Below are 21,707 nucleotides of genomic sequence, written 5' to 3'. Positions count from 1 at the left end.
ATGCAAGAAAATATCTGCTTTCTTTCGAACTCTTAATCGTTTGTCTTTCAATTAGTATCTACTTTAGTACCTTCCTGTATCTTCCTGTAGGCTATCTTATTTGTACGCTTTACTTACCTCAAGAGTTATCTTGAAATATATAAAAATATTTCTACAGAAATGTATATTAAAAACAATTTGACTAATCTTTGCGACTATTAACAAAATAAATCAAATATATTATTAGTTAATACCAGTTATCGAACAAATAAAAATATCAAAGTATAATATAAAATATATTTGTTATTTTTTTTTAAACATTATTGACATTCATTTATTTCGTAGGAAAGTTAGGGATCCCAATGTTCGAAACCGGATGGAAGGTACACGTAGGTGCGTTCCATCGTTGTTCGTATTAGTGCGATTTTCTACAGTTTTATAGGTCCGTGCGTGAAGTATGTGCGCGTACGTGTTTCGCTTACTGATTAATTATTCTCCGTAGGTTTTTTTCTTCCTTCTTCTCTTCGTCTCTTGAATACCGTGCCAACAACAACGACAACGACAACGACAACGACAATGACAATAACGATAACAGCAACAATAACGACAACGATAACGACCACGATCAGGACCACGATAGTAGTCTATCATTGCTACTAAATCTTTCGGAGACTTTCTCTAGAAACATATACGATCCTTCTTCCTCTCAACAATAAAATACTTTTTATTTACTTACAATTTAATCAAAGTAGCAATTAGTGTGCAAACAATAAAAATAATATAATGCGTATAAGATATTTTGCATGTACTGTAACTTGATAAATTTGTTTAGATCTAATAATAAATCGTTTAGAATTTCTTCTTATCATATTCGACTGATATGTAAGAATATTTATAGAAAATTAGCGCAAGTAAATATATACATACAATAAGTGTGATGTCACTGGTCTGCGATCAGAATTTGGTACACGTTAACGCGTGATTCGCATAAGAATGTTTTGACACGACGTGTGGCGGCAATTCTGTCTAACGATTTGGAAGCTCGATTCTTCTTCATATCCGGTCATAGACGGTCGGGGTCTTATATGAGTCTCTGTTGAGCGCAACTTGTTCCTTGGTAGCGGAAGTCACGAAGTGCTGGAGACTACTGGTAGCGATATTCGAAGGATTCTCGCACGCACGCACGCACGCACGCTTGTGACAACGTATCCATATCTACCTATATCGATGCATTTCTCTTTTCTTCCTTTTTTTGCGTCACTATCGAAATTTCATTTGATAGAAATTGTTTTTTTTCGGTAGGTTGAATTGAATATTAATTAGTAAAAACGTTGTTTGTCATATAACGTTGTTTCAAATGTTTTACAATTAACTAAATTATATATTGTATATTTGCTTGTATGCAGTAATTATTATTTGATTAGAAAAAAAGGCATTAATTATCAAAAAATATTACAATAAAGAAAGGATGCCCGTTTAAAGGAGAAGACAGAAGCTAAACGATTAATTCTGACCAATGAAGCGAAGAAATACGGAACTTCATCCCCTCTCGACATACAGTAAGCATCGTTTTCCTCTTCCTTACGTTCCTAGTTTTACTTCTTCGAAAGTAACAACTTGACGCGTTCAGTTCTTTAGCAAACCTCGAGCTTCGTGGAGGCGTCTTTTAAAATAAGCTTCTTTCTAATTACAAACGTCTCGGTAATTTTATTTATTACACATATATATACATATAAATTTTATTATTATCTGTGAATTTCAAATCATTTCCATTAGAGATCTTTATACGTTTGTAACGTTTTACCCTTTGTGATTTATCTTATTGTTCCAAAATCCGATGTGATAATAAATATCGGAAAAATGTGGATTTGTCGTGAATAGTTTTCCCCTTGAAATTGAATTATTACGCTGCTGCTAAAAAAAGGTTGAGTATAACAATTTCTTATTTAAAAATCAAATTTTGAATGTTGATTAGGCGTCTTGTTGGAAGTAAATTAAAATTGGGCGCCTGGAAGGCAAGATGTCGGCATAGCTGATGAATTTCGATATTCGGCTGTGTCACATCCAGCCAACCAGCCGAATCTCCAGATTTCGTCCTAGAATTCATTAATAGTAACGCTGTATATTTGAAGATAAAAGTACTAGGAAGATGGAAGAATAAACGGAAGTATGTTTTATTTACTATTTTTAGTAATAAGTGCTTATATATATATATATATATATATATTATATAGAGAGGATACTTTATAGAGTGATATCCATAATTATGCATTTCAATTATGTTCTGAAAAAGTTTAAATGTCAAATTAAATTATGTTGCAAAATATCTTTTATAATATTTATATAATTTTAATTAAAAATATAAATAATAAATTATAATTACTATTATGTTTTCGTAAATAAGGAGTAAATAATACATATCACCAGGGTACAAAGGCCTAAACTAGAAAGAATGTCTCCGTGCACCTTCCACACCCTACTTTAATCGCGTTTTCTAATCTTATACGCTAATGGGTATACGTATTTTTTGCTATAATTAAAATTAAATATATTAATTAAAAAATTATTATATTACAAACTGAAAATCCTGATCTACAAATTCATTGGTTTGTCTTTTTGCTCATTTATTTATAATATTGATTAAAATATTAAATCAAAATTATAAAGCGAGCACTGCTTACTCTTTTGAAAAAAAGAGACAAATCAAAATGATTAGAATCATTGTTGGTATCATCTAAAAATCATACAAAATTATTGAAGAAATGTTTTTAATAGAAGCATTAATTTATCTTTTATCTCTTACCCTTAGGATGCCGATGAGTATCTAAACGATTACGAAAATAAAAAACTATATCCAAGTTTTTTATCGCGACTGCATGGCGCCGGTCTCACCAAAAAGGTTGGAATAATGTTTATCATTAGAATTTCTAAAAAAAGTAAATTGAGTATTATTAATGATCAGTATAATTAATAATAATTTCAAAAAGATCGATGTACCGTTATCATCGAAATCTATCGTTAGACTTGTTTTTAATGAAAGGCAATTAACATTTGTCTCATTTATTCCAGTTCGTAAGACTTTCCGATGGTTGTATATGTATAATAAATAAATATATATATTAGGGTGGGTCAAAAAAATCAATTATTTTTTTTTTTACAAGTGACACGGAAAAATGGGTTGCTAGACAGTATGAATTTTATTCTATTGCACTGAGAAAAAAATAAAAAACTGCGATGCGAAAGATCTTCCTAATAAAATTAAGAGCTCATATTTGGTGAGAATTTCTTGAAGGTGTCTAGCAACCCATTTTTCCGTGTAACTTGTAAAAAAAAATAATTGATTTTTTTGACCCACCCTAATATATATATATTCATTGTAACCTTTAGGACACATTGTAATATTTTTGTTATATCACGATGGTTGTGCATTAAATGTTACTAATAAATGGACATTTTATTTTGAAAGTGGTGTAAGTCCATTTTTTTTTAAATTAGATATCACGTAATTTATGCTTAATTTAATGTAAACTTTTTATATATAACTAGTTAGTATTTAATTTCTTAAATCATTGACTGATATAAAAGGACGTGAATACACAGCCATATCGTTATTCGATAGGACACACTTAACTTGTGGGGGATGATAATAGAAAAATGCGTTTTTGTCAATTTTTTCTTAGATAAGTACAACGAAAGGAAAATTTTGCAGAAAAAATTTTATGAACAGATGAGTGCATTTTTACGAATAATGGAATGTTCAATAGACGTAATGAACCTACATGGTCTAAAGGAGCGTATAATAATGTATTGTTCAAATATCAATTTAAATCAATTAAAAATGTAATGAAAAATGTAAAAAAGCATTTTAGAAAATGTTTAGAATGCAATGGAGGAACATTCTAACATTTATTGCAATAAAATACATTACTGATATAAAACTTCAAATATTTCGTAAACTATTGACATTTCGATGACCTTCACTTAATACTTTTTTACACAGAATATAAAAAAGGAATTGAATGGTATAAAAAAAATGTAGAGTTCCATTTAAAAAATAAGTGCAACTGCATCTAGCGGGTGCATCGATGCATTTTCAAAAAAAGTAAGGTCATAGGAAGGTGACATGTGATGTGCCATATAACTTTTTCCTTTATCATTTTTCTCTATTGTTACTTAAAAAGAAGTTATTACCCGTCCCAGTTACAAGATTCATCCTCTATAGAAAACATAATAAATTCATTTTACATGAAATGAAACGAGAGAATTTCGTTTCAACAAAAAATCTTCAAAACGTAATCAAAAAACAGATAAAAAGAAACACTAATGGAGAAAAGGTAAATTGGTTGCAAATATGTTGGATGAGGTTACTTAAAAGTGCACTAAGGTAAAAGCACCAATTAGTGACAGGGGTCCAATTATGGACACCCTATTTTATTTTATTTTGAATTCTATTTAATTATTTTTAACATAAATAGCTTTTGTATGCTTTTTCAGATAATCTTTATGAATCAATAAATATAAAAAAATTATTGGTAGGTAAAAGTATAAAATATTTATTAATGAAAAAAAAAGTTTACTCGAGTTTATGAAAACTGGTTGCAAGAGTCAATTACCTTAGTTATATTGGTTAGAAAAACAATTTTTTTAATCGTTGTTTTTAATAAATTTTTCAAACTAATCACACAAAATTTTTTTTTGTATAAATAAAGAAAATATGAAACAATAATAATATTAAATTGTTATAGTAAATTTTATATTTTTTTAAATTTAAAATACTAGTTGTCAGTAATTAGTACACAATATCAAAGTTGTATCTCATCTTGACACCTAGGGACTCTGTAGGAGGGACGCGCCAAAGAATTTTGGGGGACAGGAACTTATGTAGTTACGTGTTGCGCGCGAATGAATCAAACATTTTAAATCGTATAAAAATTGTATATAGTAATAGTGAATAGTGTAGGGGGTAGAGTGGTGAATTGGTTTGAAAAAATTATGAAATAATGAATTCCATCAAATACAAAAAAAAAATTAACCATATTTAATGATAATTAAAAAATTTATATTAAAATAGAATAGGTTACACAAAAAAATTATTATTAATTCAAAAAGAAAGATTCAATTAAGTTTGATTTGATAAAAGGCATTACAGTATTTTGCAATTTCACAACAACTTGTAGGAATTTATACAATTTTGATAAATACAATTATCTACTATATATATTATATTTACAATTATTTTAATCATTCGTACAATTTGTTTTTAATTTCCAATATTAATAAATCAGGTAGGATTCCTAGGTATTATATCTTCATAACTAACCACAGCTGTTATTTATACATACTAAAGATAAACATGGCTGCGCGTTGCATCGGAAGCTGTCCTCCACAATTTTCAGCCAATAGCAACCCCAGCAATATGTATGGCGCGTCCCTCCTACAGGGTCTCTAATTTGTTGGATAAGTGGCCTGCAGATACGAGTCCGCCACAAATGTTGCTTGCGAGCACCATCTACTGGGACGGAATTTTTTTTCAGTAAAAACTATTTATACATGTATAAATGAATATGATGTATATTGCTTATCTTTCGGGCAGAAAAAAATTCCGTCCTGACAGATGGCGATCACAAGCAACATTTTCAAAGTGTGTCTGGAGGATTGCAATCATACAGGCGCGCATTTTTAAATTAATTAAAAAGAAGGTAAATGATAAAACAGTTTGAAAAATGTTTGCAAATCAAATATTTGTATAAATAATGATGATTTATAAATAATGATATGTTTGTCTCTTTTTCTCTTCTTACGTAGTATTAAGGCCGTTTCTTTCCTCCACTACATTGTACGTTTCCTTTTCTTACTACACCGCGGTTTCGTTTTTCCACTATATCACCGCGTTTCATTTTTTCAAATCACACACATTCTTAAGAAGTTTTCATTTCAAAAATATTATATTCTTTGATATTTGATTTGTACACCCCCATTCTTTTAAAAAAGTAAGTTCCTATTTTACTTACTGGTCGATTGGGGTAGTTGGTACTTAACTTATCGACAAATCTATAGATAATTACCGACAGGTAAATGAAATTATCTAAATCGTTTTCTCGACGATAGTTCGACTAAATTTCTGTTTTATTTCATAATGTTTCTAATACACGTCATACAATTGGCATCGTTACATGCAAAAGTTTCGGGTAACATTATTTTTATCTTAACATTCCCACCACCGTATTTTATGGTATAAATATGATATACAGATAACCCTTCTATAACACGGTAGATATGTTCCTAGATAATGCCGTGCTGTGTGAAACCGTGTTGTATGAGGCCAGCGATCCCATTCGTACGATAATTATCGTACGCGTACGATAATTTGAGGTCCTGTACGATCCAAAATTCGTGGTGTATGATCCACCACCACCACGATACGATCCGTGTACGATCCGTGTACGATCCGGTGATCCGGTCTTCTAACTCCCTGCGAACCGCTGGTTTTATCGTTTTCATGATAGGGTTTTGAACTTGATGACTAAAAAAAAAAAAAAAAGTTGTAGGATTTTTATCGGATTTCAAATTTTCCCGGGGCGTACGATAATTTTCTGCCGCGTACGATAATTTTACGCCCCTGTGTCGATCAGACGAACTAAAGTCTCTGGGATCACTGTATGAGGCCCAGAACCATTACAGAAATGGGGGTTATAAAAAGAGATTAGAAATACTTTTCGCAACACTGTATCTTTAAGACGGTAAGCCTCGCCACGACTGTAGAAGTACAGTGTTGTAAAAAGGTTTTTTGAAAGGAAACCGTGTAATAGGATGCTGTGTTATAGAAGGTCTATCTGTACACACACACACGGTACTTATGCTAATTTAATAATTAATATTTTTATATAATATATGTAAATAATCGAAGAATAATTGAAGCAATGTTAAGTGTATATATATATATATTAAACATTGCTTCAAATATTCTTCGATTATTCTCATAGAATTTTCATGCTTCTGTATAATTCGGACTGTACAAATATTCCTCGAACCGATGCAATTCTTCTTTTGGATCCAATTCGAATTTATATCATCCTAAATAATATTAAACATAATCATAAATAAGATAATAAAACTTTTATATATACAGATTTTGATTCACTTCAAATTCGCCATTTTGCAAATCAAGTTCTTTTTGCTATAAAAATATTTTATTAAAGGAAATAAAAAAGAAATGAAATAAGTAAATTGTAAGCATCGTTCGTTTTTGATTATAATGAATTAGTCTGATTTGCAAAACGGATGAATTTCAAATGCATAACCTGAAAATAATAATAATATAAATAAAATAATGAATAACCTCCTCAATAGTTTCCAGATCGATGATATCGTCACAATTATCTTTTATTTGATGGTGAACAGCTATTACTGTTGCATCTGTGCTGAGTAAAGCACTTAGTCGTTGTAAAAGTGATGACATTTTGATATAATATGTATTATTCTTCGATCGAGTGTCCGTAGGTGTATTTGGAATTAAATAAGGTAGTAGAATAAATAATTCATGAAGCCCAGATTCTTTTCTTTGATAGCATAATTTTTCTACAATGGGATCTCTTAAATCATCTTGCTGAAAATCAAGTGAGGAGAAAATGAAGAATTTGACGTTCGTCGAACAAAGGTTTCTACTTTATTTATCGAGAACTTTGATGATTTTGGAATACTTCAATGAATTAATAGAGGAATCCATCATCATTCTCTGTAAATCGAAGATAGCTTCGATTTCAGAAAGAGAAGCAGCTTCTTTAAGCAAATTTTTGAAAATCGTTGTATCAACTTCGTCGCGAACAACAACCGTTGCTCCACTATCGCGCCATTTAAGGATCCACTTTTCACGATCTTGGATTGACTTATTAGAAACTAAGAATAATTTGTTAACTCCTTGCTCAATCATCCAGTCGATCAGTGTTTTACCCAAAGTATTGAAACACTCAACGACAAAGTAACATTTGTCATTACGAAAATAATATTGAGGGATCAAATTGAAAACATTTTTTTCTTCTTCTAAATTTACCAGGACCTGCAAAAAAATACATTATTCATAACATTATTCGTTCATTTTTCAAACGAACTTAATAAATAATCAATTACTTTTCCATAACGTTGACAAGCCTCTATGTTTGTTTCTTCCGTTGTTCCATGAAGATTAATTCTTCGTGATACAATGGGTTTTATTGTACCCGCTTGCAGAGCTTTTCTCATTAATTCCGCTATTTTTCTTATCCTTTTTTGTGGCAACTTAAAAAGGTTTTGTAAGCAGAAGCTGTGCATACTTATCAATTGCAAAAAATTATTTAGTGGTATCGATTTGTAATAAATCTCTTTAGAATTGTAAATCACTACCGAATATTTTTCATCTTTAACAATTTCGAAACAAGATTCTATATCGTTCAAGGTGGAATAGTTAGCAATTACTAAATCTAATCCGTCTTTGTTCGTAATTTTTTTAATATAAATTTTATATTCTTTAACATTAATAATATGAGATTGTAGTAAACGTGATTGCATCGATTCGATGATTCGTTTTTCTTCTTCTGTTTCGTAAGTAGTATAAACATCCAAATTGTACGATAAAGATAAATTGATGAGAGCTTGTCCTACGTCGCTAGCACCGTAATGTATTAATATAGTTTTTATTTGATCAGATCCATACCTATTTAAATGCAAAATACAGAATGCTGCAAAATAAGCTTGGGGAATTGTTGCAGCTTCTTCGAAGCTCAAAGTGTCTGGAATAATTTAAGTTAAATCTGGATGAGATAAAATTTCATTACTTATGGTGAAACTATTAACTAGTCCCATTACTCTACGACCTTGTTCGTCTGTTCCTGAATATTCTGTCATAGATATCTGTGATTCTAAACTGAGGTTATTTTTTAAGCAGTGCTCGTAAATATTTAAGTCGAATGAAGCATACTTTACTTTAACGACACTTTCATTTTTTCCTTTAATCAATGGTAACTCTTCCATCCATTCTAATGAACCTGATAAATCCATTTTTGCTTGCCAACGCGAAGAGTAACTAGACGATTTCATTGGTAATTGGGTCCATTTGTACGTGCCCCATACGCCGTTGGGCAACAACACGTTTTCACGAAGATTTAATTTTATTTGCGATTTATAGAATTCATTTTGAAGCGAGAATCTTGGTGCTGTTGAGTCTTGTAGGTCGAAAATTTGAAGTTTCTTATTATACCCTGGTTCTCGTTTTATAGCTTCAAGTATCTCAAATACATCATTTTGGATAATAGTGCTAACCAAAAATATCACATTATCATATTTAGAATCTCGTAAACAGATCGTTAGCTGATCGATACAATTTTCTTGGTTTTTAACAACTGTTCTTTTTAATTTTTCTCCTTCTTTTAAAATGACGTCGTCAATATCCGTTTTCTTTATATTCTGAATAAATTTAAGTTCATTCACGACTGTTTTCCAAGCCCTGTAGTCGACTACTATTTCTATCAAATTGATCCCAGTCATAGTTATTCCTGGACAAGCTATCATGTTTATCACTTTTTCAAACTTCACCGGTAATGCTAGAAAAAAAGAAAAGTCTTGAATATTTAGATAATTAAGCATAATTAATTAATACACTTGGAAGGACAACTTTACCGTTGTTACTTTGTATTTGTTCCTTTAATTGTTCCACGTCGATAATGAGTTTTTCTATCTTAGTAGGAATCAAAATATTTTTATTATTTCCCCCACTGTTGATGATATGCACTTGAATTAACCCTTCTAATAATAAACTCCAATCATTGTTACATTCGAGTGTACCATTGGAACATGATCTAGAAAGTCCCCTGATAATATTGTAAGATTCTCCATACTTGTAATCACGTAAAAGAAGATTCGAGTAAATATCTTCTTTAGATAAAATTTCTTTCTCTTCTTTTTGTAAAATGATATCAGAAATATCTTTTCTCTAAGTTTCTGTTAAGCCTATTATTCCAGAAGCTATTAATTCTTCTTTGGTGCTTATTTCAAATTTTCCCGTACCTAAGGAATGTACATTATTTTAAATAATTTTTATTTTTGAAAATATTCTTTAACGAAATCTTCTATAACTAAATAATATAACTGCAATTTTTTACCTCCAAATATCATAATCCTAAAACTTATTTTGCCGTTTCTAGGTGCTTTTAGTAATTTATTGCGAATAACAATATTCCGGAGCGTTAAAGATTTGTCAGTCTTATTTAGTATTAAATTTAAGTACATATTCGTAATTAGCTTCAAATAGACAGCTGGGGATATGATCACATCATCTTTCATTTGAAAATCTCGTAAAAATTTGTATTCGTCTGATTTCAAATTCAAGGTAAACGAACGTTCTCCAATTCGTTGCTTCGTATGAGTTATAGATAAGCTCACGTACCTATCAAATGAATGGAGGAATGTATTTATTTGCAAGATGCGTTTGGGGGTATTTGGTCTACCGCGGAAGGCACTGTCCGTATTTAAAATAAAATAAAATGGTAAATTGTTCATGATTTAAAAAATTAATTAATTTGGTTGCTTTTGAGCTCTTGCCAACATGGTGGCAATTTGTATATTCCATTTTATGAAATGGGGCCTTACCACTTGTGACGAAAAATTGAACTAATGTTTGTTTTGAACGAACAGAATTTTCCGGTATACCTAATATTTAATAGGAATTAAAGTAAGTATTTAATATTAACAAAAACATATATACTAACCAATCGGCACTATGTTCCCATTTGAAATGAGAAGAAATTGATGGGGTTCCTCTAGAAACGGGATATGAAATTTTTGGATAAAGCTTTCCTGGCGTTATGGGATACCCTAAATTATAAAGTTTTCCTAACGTGGACAAAATTAAAGTTTTGTTAATGATAAATTAATGATATCGCTGTGCAATGATGTTCTCAAAATCGTGAGGAGAGATTTCAATGGTTACAGCATTATTTGGTATCATTTTTAATACTTCTTCAAATAAAACAGAATTAAGGAGATTATTCGTATGATATTCCGCCGAGGAAAAACGAGCTTCCATTAAATCCCATTCATTTTTTGGAACAGACGTGCTTATCCAACGGTTACTGCGTTTTTTTGGTCGAGGGATAACTTTCTTTAAGTATTCCAACAATTTTGGACCAGATGGAGCAATGTAACGACTATGGTAAGCAATATTATTAGTTGGTACGGTTTTAGCAAATATTCCTTTACTCTACAAACAAAAATTGTTAATGAATGATATTCTTTAAAGCTTATATTATTCATTATCTATTATCTATTTAATTAATAAATAAGCATTACCTTTAATTGTTTGACAAAAGCATTTACGGATTCGGTAGGTCCACTTATGGTAGAACTTCCAGGACCATTATGACAAGCAACGTCGATGTCTTTGGGACAAAGATGTCTAACTTGTTGGTAACCAAGACCGATTGCAGCCATCGTTCCATGTATTAGTTCACTTTCTACAGAAGCCAAACCTCGAGAGAGAGCACATAAAATCATTTCCTCAGCTGTAAAATAACCATCCGCGTAAGAACAACCCAGCTCACCGACGGAGTGTCCAATCATATAATTTGGTTGCACACCAACGGCGTATAAAATATCGACCAAACCAATCTACATAATAATTATAAAAAATAAGCTTAAACAATAAACAAAATATAAAAGATAATATCCATACAAATAAAATTACTTGTATAGCTGTGATTCCCAAAAAACAATTGATCATATTGTCATATATTTCTGGATCTTTGTCACATATAATATGCACAGTATCGGAACCTCGAGGTTTTAAAACTGCATCACATTTTTTCATTGCTTCGGCAAATACTGGTATCTTCATCAACGATTCACCTAAAATCGCAACAATTTTTTTTATACACAATCTAACACCTTATTTCTATATATATATATATATATATATATATATATATAATAGAATATAATACCCATTCCAGTCCATTGAGATCCCATGCCTGAAAAGACGAACCAGATTGGACGAACCACATTATCTTTAATCAACTCTATCGATTGTTCTGAATTGGCTTCTTCCGATTCTGGAATTATTATATATCCAGAATAAAGAGAATGCGTAAATGGTTTCTTGGTAATTTCATTTATTAATTGAGCCAGTTCGTCATCTCCTTTATTTTGCTGCAACTAAAAGCATACATGCGATATAAATATAATCTAGTCAGTAATTGATAAATTCGTAAATCTGAAAAATACTTACAACGTTAAAGATTGATGACATCATATCTTGATCTCTACAAGAAATTACGAAAAGTTTAGGCATATTATTTGATCTAAGGTCTCTCTTCTTTTTTCACTTGGAATGACGCTTTAGAATAATGTGAGAGAAAGAACCATTTAAAGAAGCTGTGTTCACTGCAGCATAATCGCCGTCCACCCAAGGTGTTGGTTTTGTAACAACTTTTACTCGTCCATCTTGAAGGCATTTCGCATCTTCCGGAGGTTCGTCGTAATGAAGATTCGGAGGTATAACTCCCGTCTCCATAGCAATTAGTACCTACAAATTGATATGACTATGTAATAATAGTAGTAGTGGTACCTACAACATAAACAGCAATTACACTTGTAAGTCAAGAATAATTTACCTTTATGACAGAATTTACTACATTCGTGTTCATTGTATGACCAATGTTTGATTTGATCGATCCTATTAAGAGTGGATTTAATGGATTGCGATTTTCCCCATAAATTGAATCTATCGCTTTCAGTTCTTCGCGATCCATTGATTTAACCGCTGTTCCATCGGCTTCGATATAATTTATATCGGTCGGTTTCAAACCGCAACATGTTAAAGTTTGCTTTATTATTTCAGTTTGGAATTCTGCTGTGGGATATAGGCAAGCGTTTCTTGTAACATTATCACTGTACATTGTAAGGGCATTAACAACCTCGGCGTAAATCCGCCTTGCATTTTTAGCTCTTTGAAGAAAAATCGCTCCTATCGACTCGCTTCTTGTGAATCCACTAGCTTTCTCGTCAAAAGATCTATTTACTCCGTCGGGTGACAACAAGCCTATAAAATTGTCTTTATTTTATTTCTTTTAACATAAAGTTTTTATCAACATTGTCAAATGATGATGAATTATATTCTTTGATTTTACCTAAGTTTGACAAGTGGTATGATATTTGTGGATGCAATGTTGTGATTCCAGTAGTAATGATCGCGTAATCACAACTTTTACACTTCAAAGCTTCGCATGCTTTTTGTATAGCCACTCCAGAAGATATACAATCCGAATCTATACTAAAGCTTGAGCCAATAAAATTCGAACAAAAGGAAATTCGGTTTGATATCATAGCGCGGGAGCATCCAGTAAGATTTTGTTCAGTTTGCTATTATAATAATGACAATTATGAAAATAATGACGACGAATTATTTATTTGATTACTTTTTAATTAACTCTATTTTTTCGTATAACAGAACTTTATCTGACTCGCTTAAAGTCAATGCTCCGTAAATATTCGTTTTTGTGTTTCGTAACTCGACGGGATTTATTTCAGCGTTAGTGATCGCTTCGAACGTTACTTCCGTTGCCAATCTTGTTGCCGGGTCAATAAAATTTGCCTGTTTTGCATGTATTCCAAAACAAATGTTATCATATTTATTAATCTGTGACATCTTCCCGATACGCGCTGGGACTCTGGCATCATCTGACAAATAATCATATATTCGATCATTCATCAATATGACCGATATTCTTCATATTTAATAGCTTTAATCTGTTAACCGGGCATAAATACGTAACCATATAAATACTATATTGCTTAAACATATTGCTTAAAACGTTCCCTGCCAAACTCTTTTTTACTTGACTTGTCATTCAGACCATTGAATTTTGCTTTAATAAAATCAATCATTATATGTATTTATTAATTATTGTAAATATATATCAATTAAACAAACTTATGTGCTTTGTTCTATATTGCATTTTGCATAATGCATCAATATTTTAGTAGAAATATTTTTTTACAGAATTATATTTATTATTGTTGAAGTATGTTCAGTTTAGTCAAGAAGATAAGCTTGAGCGGCAGCAGCCGACTCGATCCGAATCGATCTGAATCGATCAGACTTTCTTCAAATTTTGTTTTACCGCAGTTTGTCGTACATAGTATAACTCGATGTGATGTAAACGCGTTTGCGCTTGATCTTTGATGACCATTAAAATATGTAAGTTTTGAATTAATTAGTTGTAATAAATAATAATAATCAAATAGTTTCAAGATTGTTATCATCCAACCGTTTGTGTAACCAACCCGATCCACAAACAACCAATTTTAATAAAATTTAACAATTATTAACATAAATTATCAGCGTATTAAATAAATATATCTAATAGTAAGTGTACCACTGATGGTACGTACTCCTAGCACGGAACGTGTTAGTGTCTTCATAGTGTTAGTTGTTCATAATCTTCTAATTTATTTTAAGCATAAATAATAATAAATAATAAATAATAAATAATAAATAAATAAATAAATAAATAAATAAATAAATAAATATATATATATATATATGTAGGGATAATTTATTTAGGGTGAGAGGTGCGAGGTGAACATACACCCAGTTCAATCCTACTAATAAGATTTATTTAAAACAGGTATTAGAAAAAGTACAATATTAGTTTCACAATCTTACGGTTACAACTTAGATGAGCGACTGAATTCTTACGACTGTTACAACTGATACAACTGCGACTGTTACAACTGATATCTAACTACGGCTACGACTGCTACTGTTCTACTTCTACGACTGAGACTACATTACTTCTACGATTGAGACTGCTTTACTTCTACAACTGAGACTACACCCTTCTTATTCCTTTCCATGTCTTTTATATCAGAAATCACCTACACCCCTTTTGAGAGGGAAGAAGCTTACAAATCTTACTGACCAATAGCATAAGGATCCACCCCATAGTTCACCGACAGGTACAGCCTATGGTTTTCGGTAGTGGGAACTATGCATACAGAAACTTAATCTAGCACATCGGAATGTTACCCCTTTTTATGGCATCGCATATGTTTACACAGGTATCGGAAATTCTTCAAAAGGTCCCTACACTGCACACATGGTTTTTTATTACACCAATATCCTAATAACCCTCAAGGTTCGTTTATGGTTTTATGGCCCACCTAATCTTTTCTTTTAATCTGAATAGATTTTTCCTTTTCAATAAAATAAGATCTACAGAAAGGACTGAATACTAGTTTTTGTCTACCTCTGCTACACTTAAAACTCTCCTACATATATATATTATAATAAACATATATAACAGTTGGACTGAAAAGTTCGTAGGCTAAGGCATAAATGGCATTACTAGGATTAAATCCATATGATTTTTTGTTAGTACTAACCTTTAAGAGATATGAGTATAAATTTCCCAGATGTCGAGTAGTTGGTTCGTGAGATGTAGTTTTTTTGTGAACATTTTGAGTGAAGCAGTTTTTGTTATTTTCAAAAAGATGGATAAAAAAGATTTTCGTGTGTTAATAAAACATTGCTTTTTATTGAAAAAAAAAAAAAATACTGTTGAAGTCAAGGCTTGGCTTGATAAACATTATTCAAACTCTGCACCAAGAAAATCAACCGTTGAGAAGTTGTTTGCTAAGTTTCAACGGGGCGAAATGAACGTCGAAGATATGCACGTAGCGGACGACCGAAAGTGGCTGTTACCGACGAAAACATTAAGAAAGATCAGAAAATAATTTTGAATGACCGTAAAGTAAAGTTGATTGAGTTAGCTGAGACTCTAAAGATATCAAAAGAACGTGTAGGACATATAATACATAAATACTTGGACATGCGAAAGCTGTGTGCAAGGTGGGTGCCGCGCTTTCTCACAATCGATCAAAAAAATAATGGCAAAGTAGTATGAATTGGGCTTCGAATTACTTCCCAATCAACCGTATTCTCCAAATCTGGCCCCCAGTGATTTTTTCCTGTTTGAAGATCTCAAAAGAATGCTTGCTGGAAAAATATTCAGCACTGATGAAAAGGTAATCGCCGAAACTAACTAATTTTGAGACTAAAGAGAAATCATACTATAAAAATGGTATCGAAAAATTATATGACCTCTATAATCGTTGTATTGCTCTCGAAGGTAATCGATATATTGGATAAAAAAATTGATTTTTCTCAAAAAAATGTTTTGTGTTACTATGTTAGTCTACAGTCTTTTCAGCCCAACTATTATAATAAGCATAAATAATAATAAATAATAATAAATAAGAAAAAATAAATAATATAAAAAGTGCTGCGTAATTAAAAAGGCAACTCTCCGGTTAACAGGTAAATAGTTTTAGATAACAATTAATTTAATTTGTACTTACTGAATCTCCATCTTGTATGATCCGAGGACACGCAATCCTTACCATTAAATAGATTTTCTATTAACTCGTTGATATTATCACTCGCTGGAAATTTTCAAGATATTCCAGAGATGACAACCGCATCATCGTCAAAATCTTTTAACGTCATATTATTAGAATGTGTCGACAAGAACAATACCATCGAAATAAACTCTGTTTATCTCGATGAACCTTTTATATGAACGATTTGTACGAATCTTTTGTCTCTTTTTATATTTAACTCTAAGAATAAATTTAATTTATATTCAAATTTAATTAACAATTCAAATAATGTACTGTTTTAAACGGAAATCTACTTGCCATTAAAATTGTTTTTTTTTGGTGATATCTAAATACATTAAATCAGGGGTGAGCAACTCGCGTGCGGCCCGCCAAACGCAAATTTCATATTAAAATCTTCAAGTATATAAGTACAGTATATTGGTTTTTTATTCTTTTCTTATTTTTTGTATATAATTTATTTTTTTCCCCACATTTCGTGTTTTTGAAATGTGAAAAAATATTTTTTTACTCAAAATACACTTTGCCAGAAATAAACATAAAGATTATTATAAAACAATTAAGATATATTTCGTCTAACGTAATTAGAAGGGTTATTGATTATTGAAAATACACTTAAAGAAGCTACTTATATATTTTTTATACGGTTAGATATTATTCTAAATCTTATGCAACAAAAATAAAAATTATAATAAAAGATGTAACTATATTAGTCTTCATCACTGTCTTAATTCACTACGACACTAATTTTTTCATCGATGAACAGGCGACTCAGGATCTCAGCAGGTCTTACAATTTTTGCCAAATATCGAGCGTAAGATAAATAATATATGATAGCAGCAATGTGAGAGCAACATCCAATAGTTCCACATAACACGATAAGTTTTGAAATCTTTCAGCGAAAGTTTCGTTAAATATTTTCAAAAAATCTTTCAGAAACCTTGCAGGCATCATTTTAAAATATTTTGAAAAAGATTCATAAAAGATTTTACAAAAATATTTTGAAAACATTTCTAAATTATTTTACTGATAGAGTAATCTTTTGCAAGTCTCTTAACGCGGACATTTTCACCTTGTAGAAAGATTTTTTAGAAACCTTTTTGAAAGGTTTAAAGCTTTTCAAGAAATGTTTTAGAAAGTTTTTAGAAAGTTTTTATGTTGTGTGAGCTATTGTAGCGCGTTTTTTCAAGCCGTCTGCCAAGGCTTTAACCCCAAAATTTTTGTCTGTCATTAAGTAAATTGTTTTCTTAATGTTTAAATAATAAAATAAAACAGTTTTTGTTTATGTACCTCGTGATTTTTTAAAAATTAATTTTTACACCCCTTTGGCGCGCTCTGGTGGCACTTTAACCCCTAGCAAACTGTCTGCCAATATTTTTTCGCGATTCCTTAATACAAATACAAGCTTTTTCCATAATTAGAGTCCGTGTACCTTATAATTTTTTTTACACCTAAATTTCACGTTTTCAATCGTAGCCCCCCCCTCACTTTAGGCCCCAGTTTTGCGATGGCAGACTTGCAGATTTATGTTCAGCTATACCAAAGGTACCTTTTTCAATAGAAATGAATCTTGCACCAGATAAAAGCATTTTTATGTAGCCAGCTCTCCGTCTATAGATTCGGACAAAGACTACTACATAACGTAACAAATAAAGCGCTCCTGCCACTGCTTCCCAAGAAATGAGATTAGGAGAATGAAACGCGGCGATTGTGGACGCGGCGGCAAGCGGTGATGTAACGGAGCGGCGGGAGGTGATGCAACGGAGCGGCGGGCGGCGATGTAACGGCCACGATTCTAAATAAGAAGAGAAAAAGAGACAAACATATAGAATTGAGCCTGCGAGAGAATGAGACAGAATATAGCTATACAGTATTTCCTATTTTCGGTCTTTTCTTTATGCTTTGCTTCGTAGTCCCTACTCCTGGCTACTAATCTTTGTATATGTGTGTGTTTGTGTGAGACTGCATACTACGAAGCGTAGACACTAATTGTATTTAGCGCGTAAATCAGGTCGGTAAGTAGACTTCCTACTGTACCAAAGATAATCGGATGAATCGATACGGGGTGTGTCGATAACAATGTATGCCACGAAGCTTATTGTTAGATAGAAGGGGCATGCTCGCTATAGGCTATTTGTCATAAATTGTTTCCTCTAAAATAGTTACAATACACCAATACTTATTTCTGCCACTAGGGCGGCATGGTGATCACCTCGATTCTAGCGACATCACAGAAAACCGTTGAGCATTGCGTATTCGTAAACATACATGTCGGTAAATATTTTTTGATGATGTTCAATATTTTTACGTTTTTTAAGAAATAAAAATAGTATTGTTGAAAATGGTGAAAAAGTATGCTATGAAAAAGTGTTTTAATGGCTCTTCAGTTGAAAGGAAATTAAAATCGGAGTTAAATCAACGACAAACAGCTTTATTTAAAGTACCAAAGGTAAAATAACATTACATCTCAGTAAATTTAAATTATTCCTAATAAATAAAATTGATTACAAAATATAATTCAATTGATTTTCATTTAATGCTCTTTCGATATAATGACTGTAGTATATTATCTTAATATACATTTGGCGAGTATTTAAAAATTGACGTATATAAAATTGCCATATGAAATAAATAATATACAATTAAATGTATATGAATAAACAATGCTTATTAAAAAGTTTATAAAAAAGTAAAGTAATTATATATGATATTTAAGGTAGCTAATGAACAATATGTTATCAGTTAAAAAAAAAAATTATTTGTATAACAAAAATTAAAATTTTTAGCAGTTTAATATTACGAATAGTATAATATCAATTTGAATGAATTAATTGAATTATTTCGATATGATCAGTAAATTTCAACGGTGATATATACATTAATTAATTATTATAATATTTGTTATTGTTTTATGCAAACTAGGTCCCCGAAATGTTGCAACTATGGAGCTCATCAATATCTCAACAACGTTGTCACAAAAATTTGATCTGCGAGCTGCATTTTAAAAGCGACGATATTCTTAAAAATGTTGAAAAAATAAAGTTGCAAAATGGCGAAGTCTTTGAACTTTCAAGGTCTACAGTTGCTTTAAATACTGTAGAATAGTCATTCCATTTTGAGTAACTGATTTAATTGTCTTCATAGTTTCTATATTTATTTTTTTCTATTTATTATTTTTACAGGTACTTTATTGATTGATAAAATTTCTTTTAAGTGAAGCAGTAAAATGAAATACTAAAACAATGGAGTTCAATGGTGATTTTGTCAATTAAGGTGATTATACTACTCAGTATTTAATAAATGAAAGAGCTGACCATGCACTAATTTTCATGTATCAACCTTTCCGTGGTTCATGGGTTTCTTTTCTATTAAGTTCTGGGATACTTTTTGAGTAAAACTGCAGTAACGAAAGAGATTTTACATAAATTAATTATCGATTGTATCATTCAATTAGAAAATGTGGGTATGAAGGTAGATGTAGTAACCTCAGATGATGCTCAATGGAACCGTGGCGAATAGAGAATTATTGGTATTGAAGATCAAAAATTCAGTTGCACTCATCCGTATGATACGTTTAGACAACTATGGTTTACGTCTGACTTTCCTCATTTTTTGAAATGCGTTCGCACCAAAATCCTTGAAGGTCTATTGTTTTAGGTAAGATTTAGAAATGTTTCTTGTGATTATCATTACAGTATTATATTATTTTCAGACTCCAGATAGAATGGTCAAAAAAAGTCATTGGAAGGTTTTATATCAACATGAGTTTCAATTTAGATCCAACTTAAAAATATCCTATAAATTAATAACGCAACATATAAACCCAGAAGGATATCAGAAAATGAATCTAAAGCTTTGAAGCTGAAGAGGTTCTAAGATAATAAGTTTCAAAGATTGAATTTTTTTTATTAATATTTTAAAGAAGCTTTTTATTTAAAGAATATGAAGCTTCCGAGCAAGGTAATCATAAATTTTGTATTAGGAAATTAAATTTTTTTAAATTTTGAATTTCAATTGGAAAGTAATTGAAAACATGATAATTATAGAAATACATTTTGTAGTGTCTACTCTCAATTTTGCTTTTTCATTACATCACAAAAAAAAAATAATATCACAAACCTTAAATAAATATTTTCTTTTAGTTATTTTCAAAGTCTTTAAGAATTGCCATGTATCTAGCTCCATACCAAGAAATTTACAATGACCTGGTAAGAAACAACAAGCACAGTAAAATTACAGATTTTTTAAAGAGGGAAGAAGATGTAAGAACTTAAAAAAAAAAAAAAGAAAAACGTTCTGAAAGTGAAGGCGATATCATCCACCGAAAAAAACGTTCTCGGTTGAATTAATTAAGCAGTGACGACGAAGAAATAAATTAAATAAAAGTTGCGTTAAATTAAGATAATATTTTTTGTTCTGTATTGTTCATACATTTTTATTTTTAATAAAAATTAAGTTGTTTATTTAAAAAAAAATATATATATATATATTTGTTTTTAAAAAAGTTTTCGAAATGTAACCCCCCTTTTTGCATTGTCTCTGGGTCTCAAACAACACGGTTTCAAATAACATGGCATTTTCTGGGAACCTATCTCCAGCTTTTTTTTGGAGGGAGACCTGTAAATATAGAATATCCTTTTTGTGAAACTCAGGTATAAAATTTTATTTGTTAGGATGGTTTTCAATTTCTCGTTTTCATCTACATTTTTGCGCTGTCTAACAAACATTTTAGGAATGACGAAATAAAGATGTTACGAAAAACATATGGAAAATACTGCTGGACCGAACAAAGGATCTGGTACAGATGTAATGAAAGATCTAATAGAGATATTCTCTAGAAATATTTTTTCAACTCTATAGCCTGCTATACTTCGAGACCCTTATTATTTATAACGTGTCTCGTCTTTATTCTTTGAACCATAACGAATTTCAACGGACCTTCTCTGTTTTTTATCATTCTGTTCTTATGGAAAGGAACCGACCTTGGGGTGTAGGTAGCTGACAAAAACTAACATTTTCAAAATTTTGTCCATCAAGATAGAATGCCGAATGCGATTAGCCATACATGGAAACAAATATATGGGACATTCCACGTCAAATCGACCATTTTTGATCTTGACCCCTTTTGATTTAGCTGAAAGTCTTTATAATTCTATTCTACCTTATGAAAAACAGTTATTAGAATTTTTTCAAGTTTTTTTACCGAACCCCTAAAAAAATTATTAATTTTTGAAAAAAATGGCTCTTTTTTTTTTAAATGGCTATAACTTATTCAAAATTCAAACTATTGGGACGTTGTTTTT

At 30.9% G+C, this 21,707-nt stretch overlaps 2 long non-coding RNA genes and 1 pseudogene across 5 annotated transcripts; 1 reads left to right on the top strand and 2 right to left on the bottom strand.

The window, feature by feature from the left end:
• Positions 1–1,675: 1,675 nt before the first annotated feature.
• LOC149032723 (uncharacterized) lies at positions 1,676–5,468 on the bottom strand. 3 transcript variants are annotated; one of them, XR_016176503.1, is made up of 3 exons: positions 2,363–5,468; positions 2,162–2,263; positions 1,676–2,075 (listed from the first exon to the last, which is right to left on the bottom strand). It is a non-coding gene; the product is annotated as an uncharacterized LOC149032723 (long non-coding RNA). The 3 variants fall into 3 exon arrangements; XR_016176502.1 differs by having other exon boundaries at positions 2,162–2,906; positions 4,593–5,468; XR_016176501.1 differs by having other exon boundaries at positions 2,162–5,468.
• Positions 5,469–7,043: 1,575 nt separating this feature from the next.
• Positions 7,044–16,513, bottom strand: LOC149032722 (fatty acid synthase-like; annotated as a pseudogene).
• A 2,125-nt stretch (positions 16,514–18,638) lies between these two features.
• Positions 18,639–20,881, top strand: LOC149032721 (uncharacterized). 2 transcript variants are annotated; one of them, XR_016176434.1, is made up of 6 exons: positions 18,639–18,853; positions 19,327–19,478; positions 19,587–19,677; positions 19,859–20,061; positions 20,117–20,364; positions 20,547–20,881. It is a non-coding gene; the product is annotated as an uncharacterized LOC149032721 (long non-coding RNA). The 2 variants fall into 2 exon arrangements; XR_016176435.1 differs by lacking the exon at positions 19,859–20,061.
• The last annotated feature ends 826 nt before the right edge of the window (positions 20,882–21,707 follow it).

This window comes from Polistes dominula, unplaced genomic scaffold, assembly GCF_049000335.1.
Source record: "Polistes dominula isolate Pdom_NZ unplaced genomic scaffold, Pdom_raw_medaka contig_73, whole genome shotgun sequence".
NCBI classification, from domain to species: domain Eukaryota; kingdom Metazoa; phylum Arthropoda; class Insecta; order Hymenoptera; family Vespidae; genus Polistes; species Polistes dominula.
The sequence above is the reverse complement of the archived record's forward strand: the minus strand, read 5'-3'. Positions and strand labels throughout refer to the sequence as shown.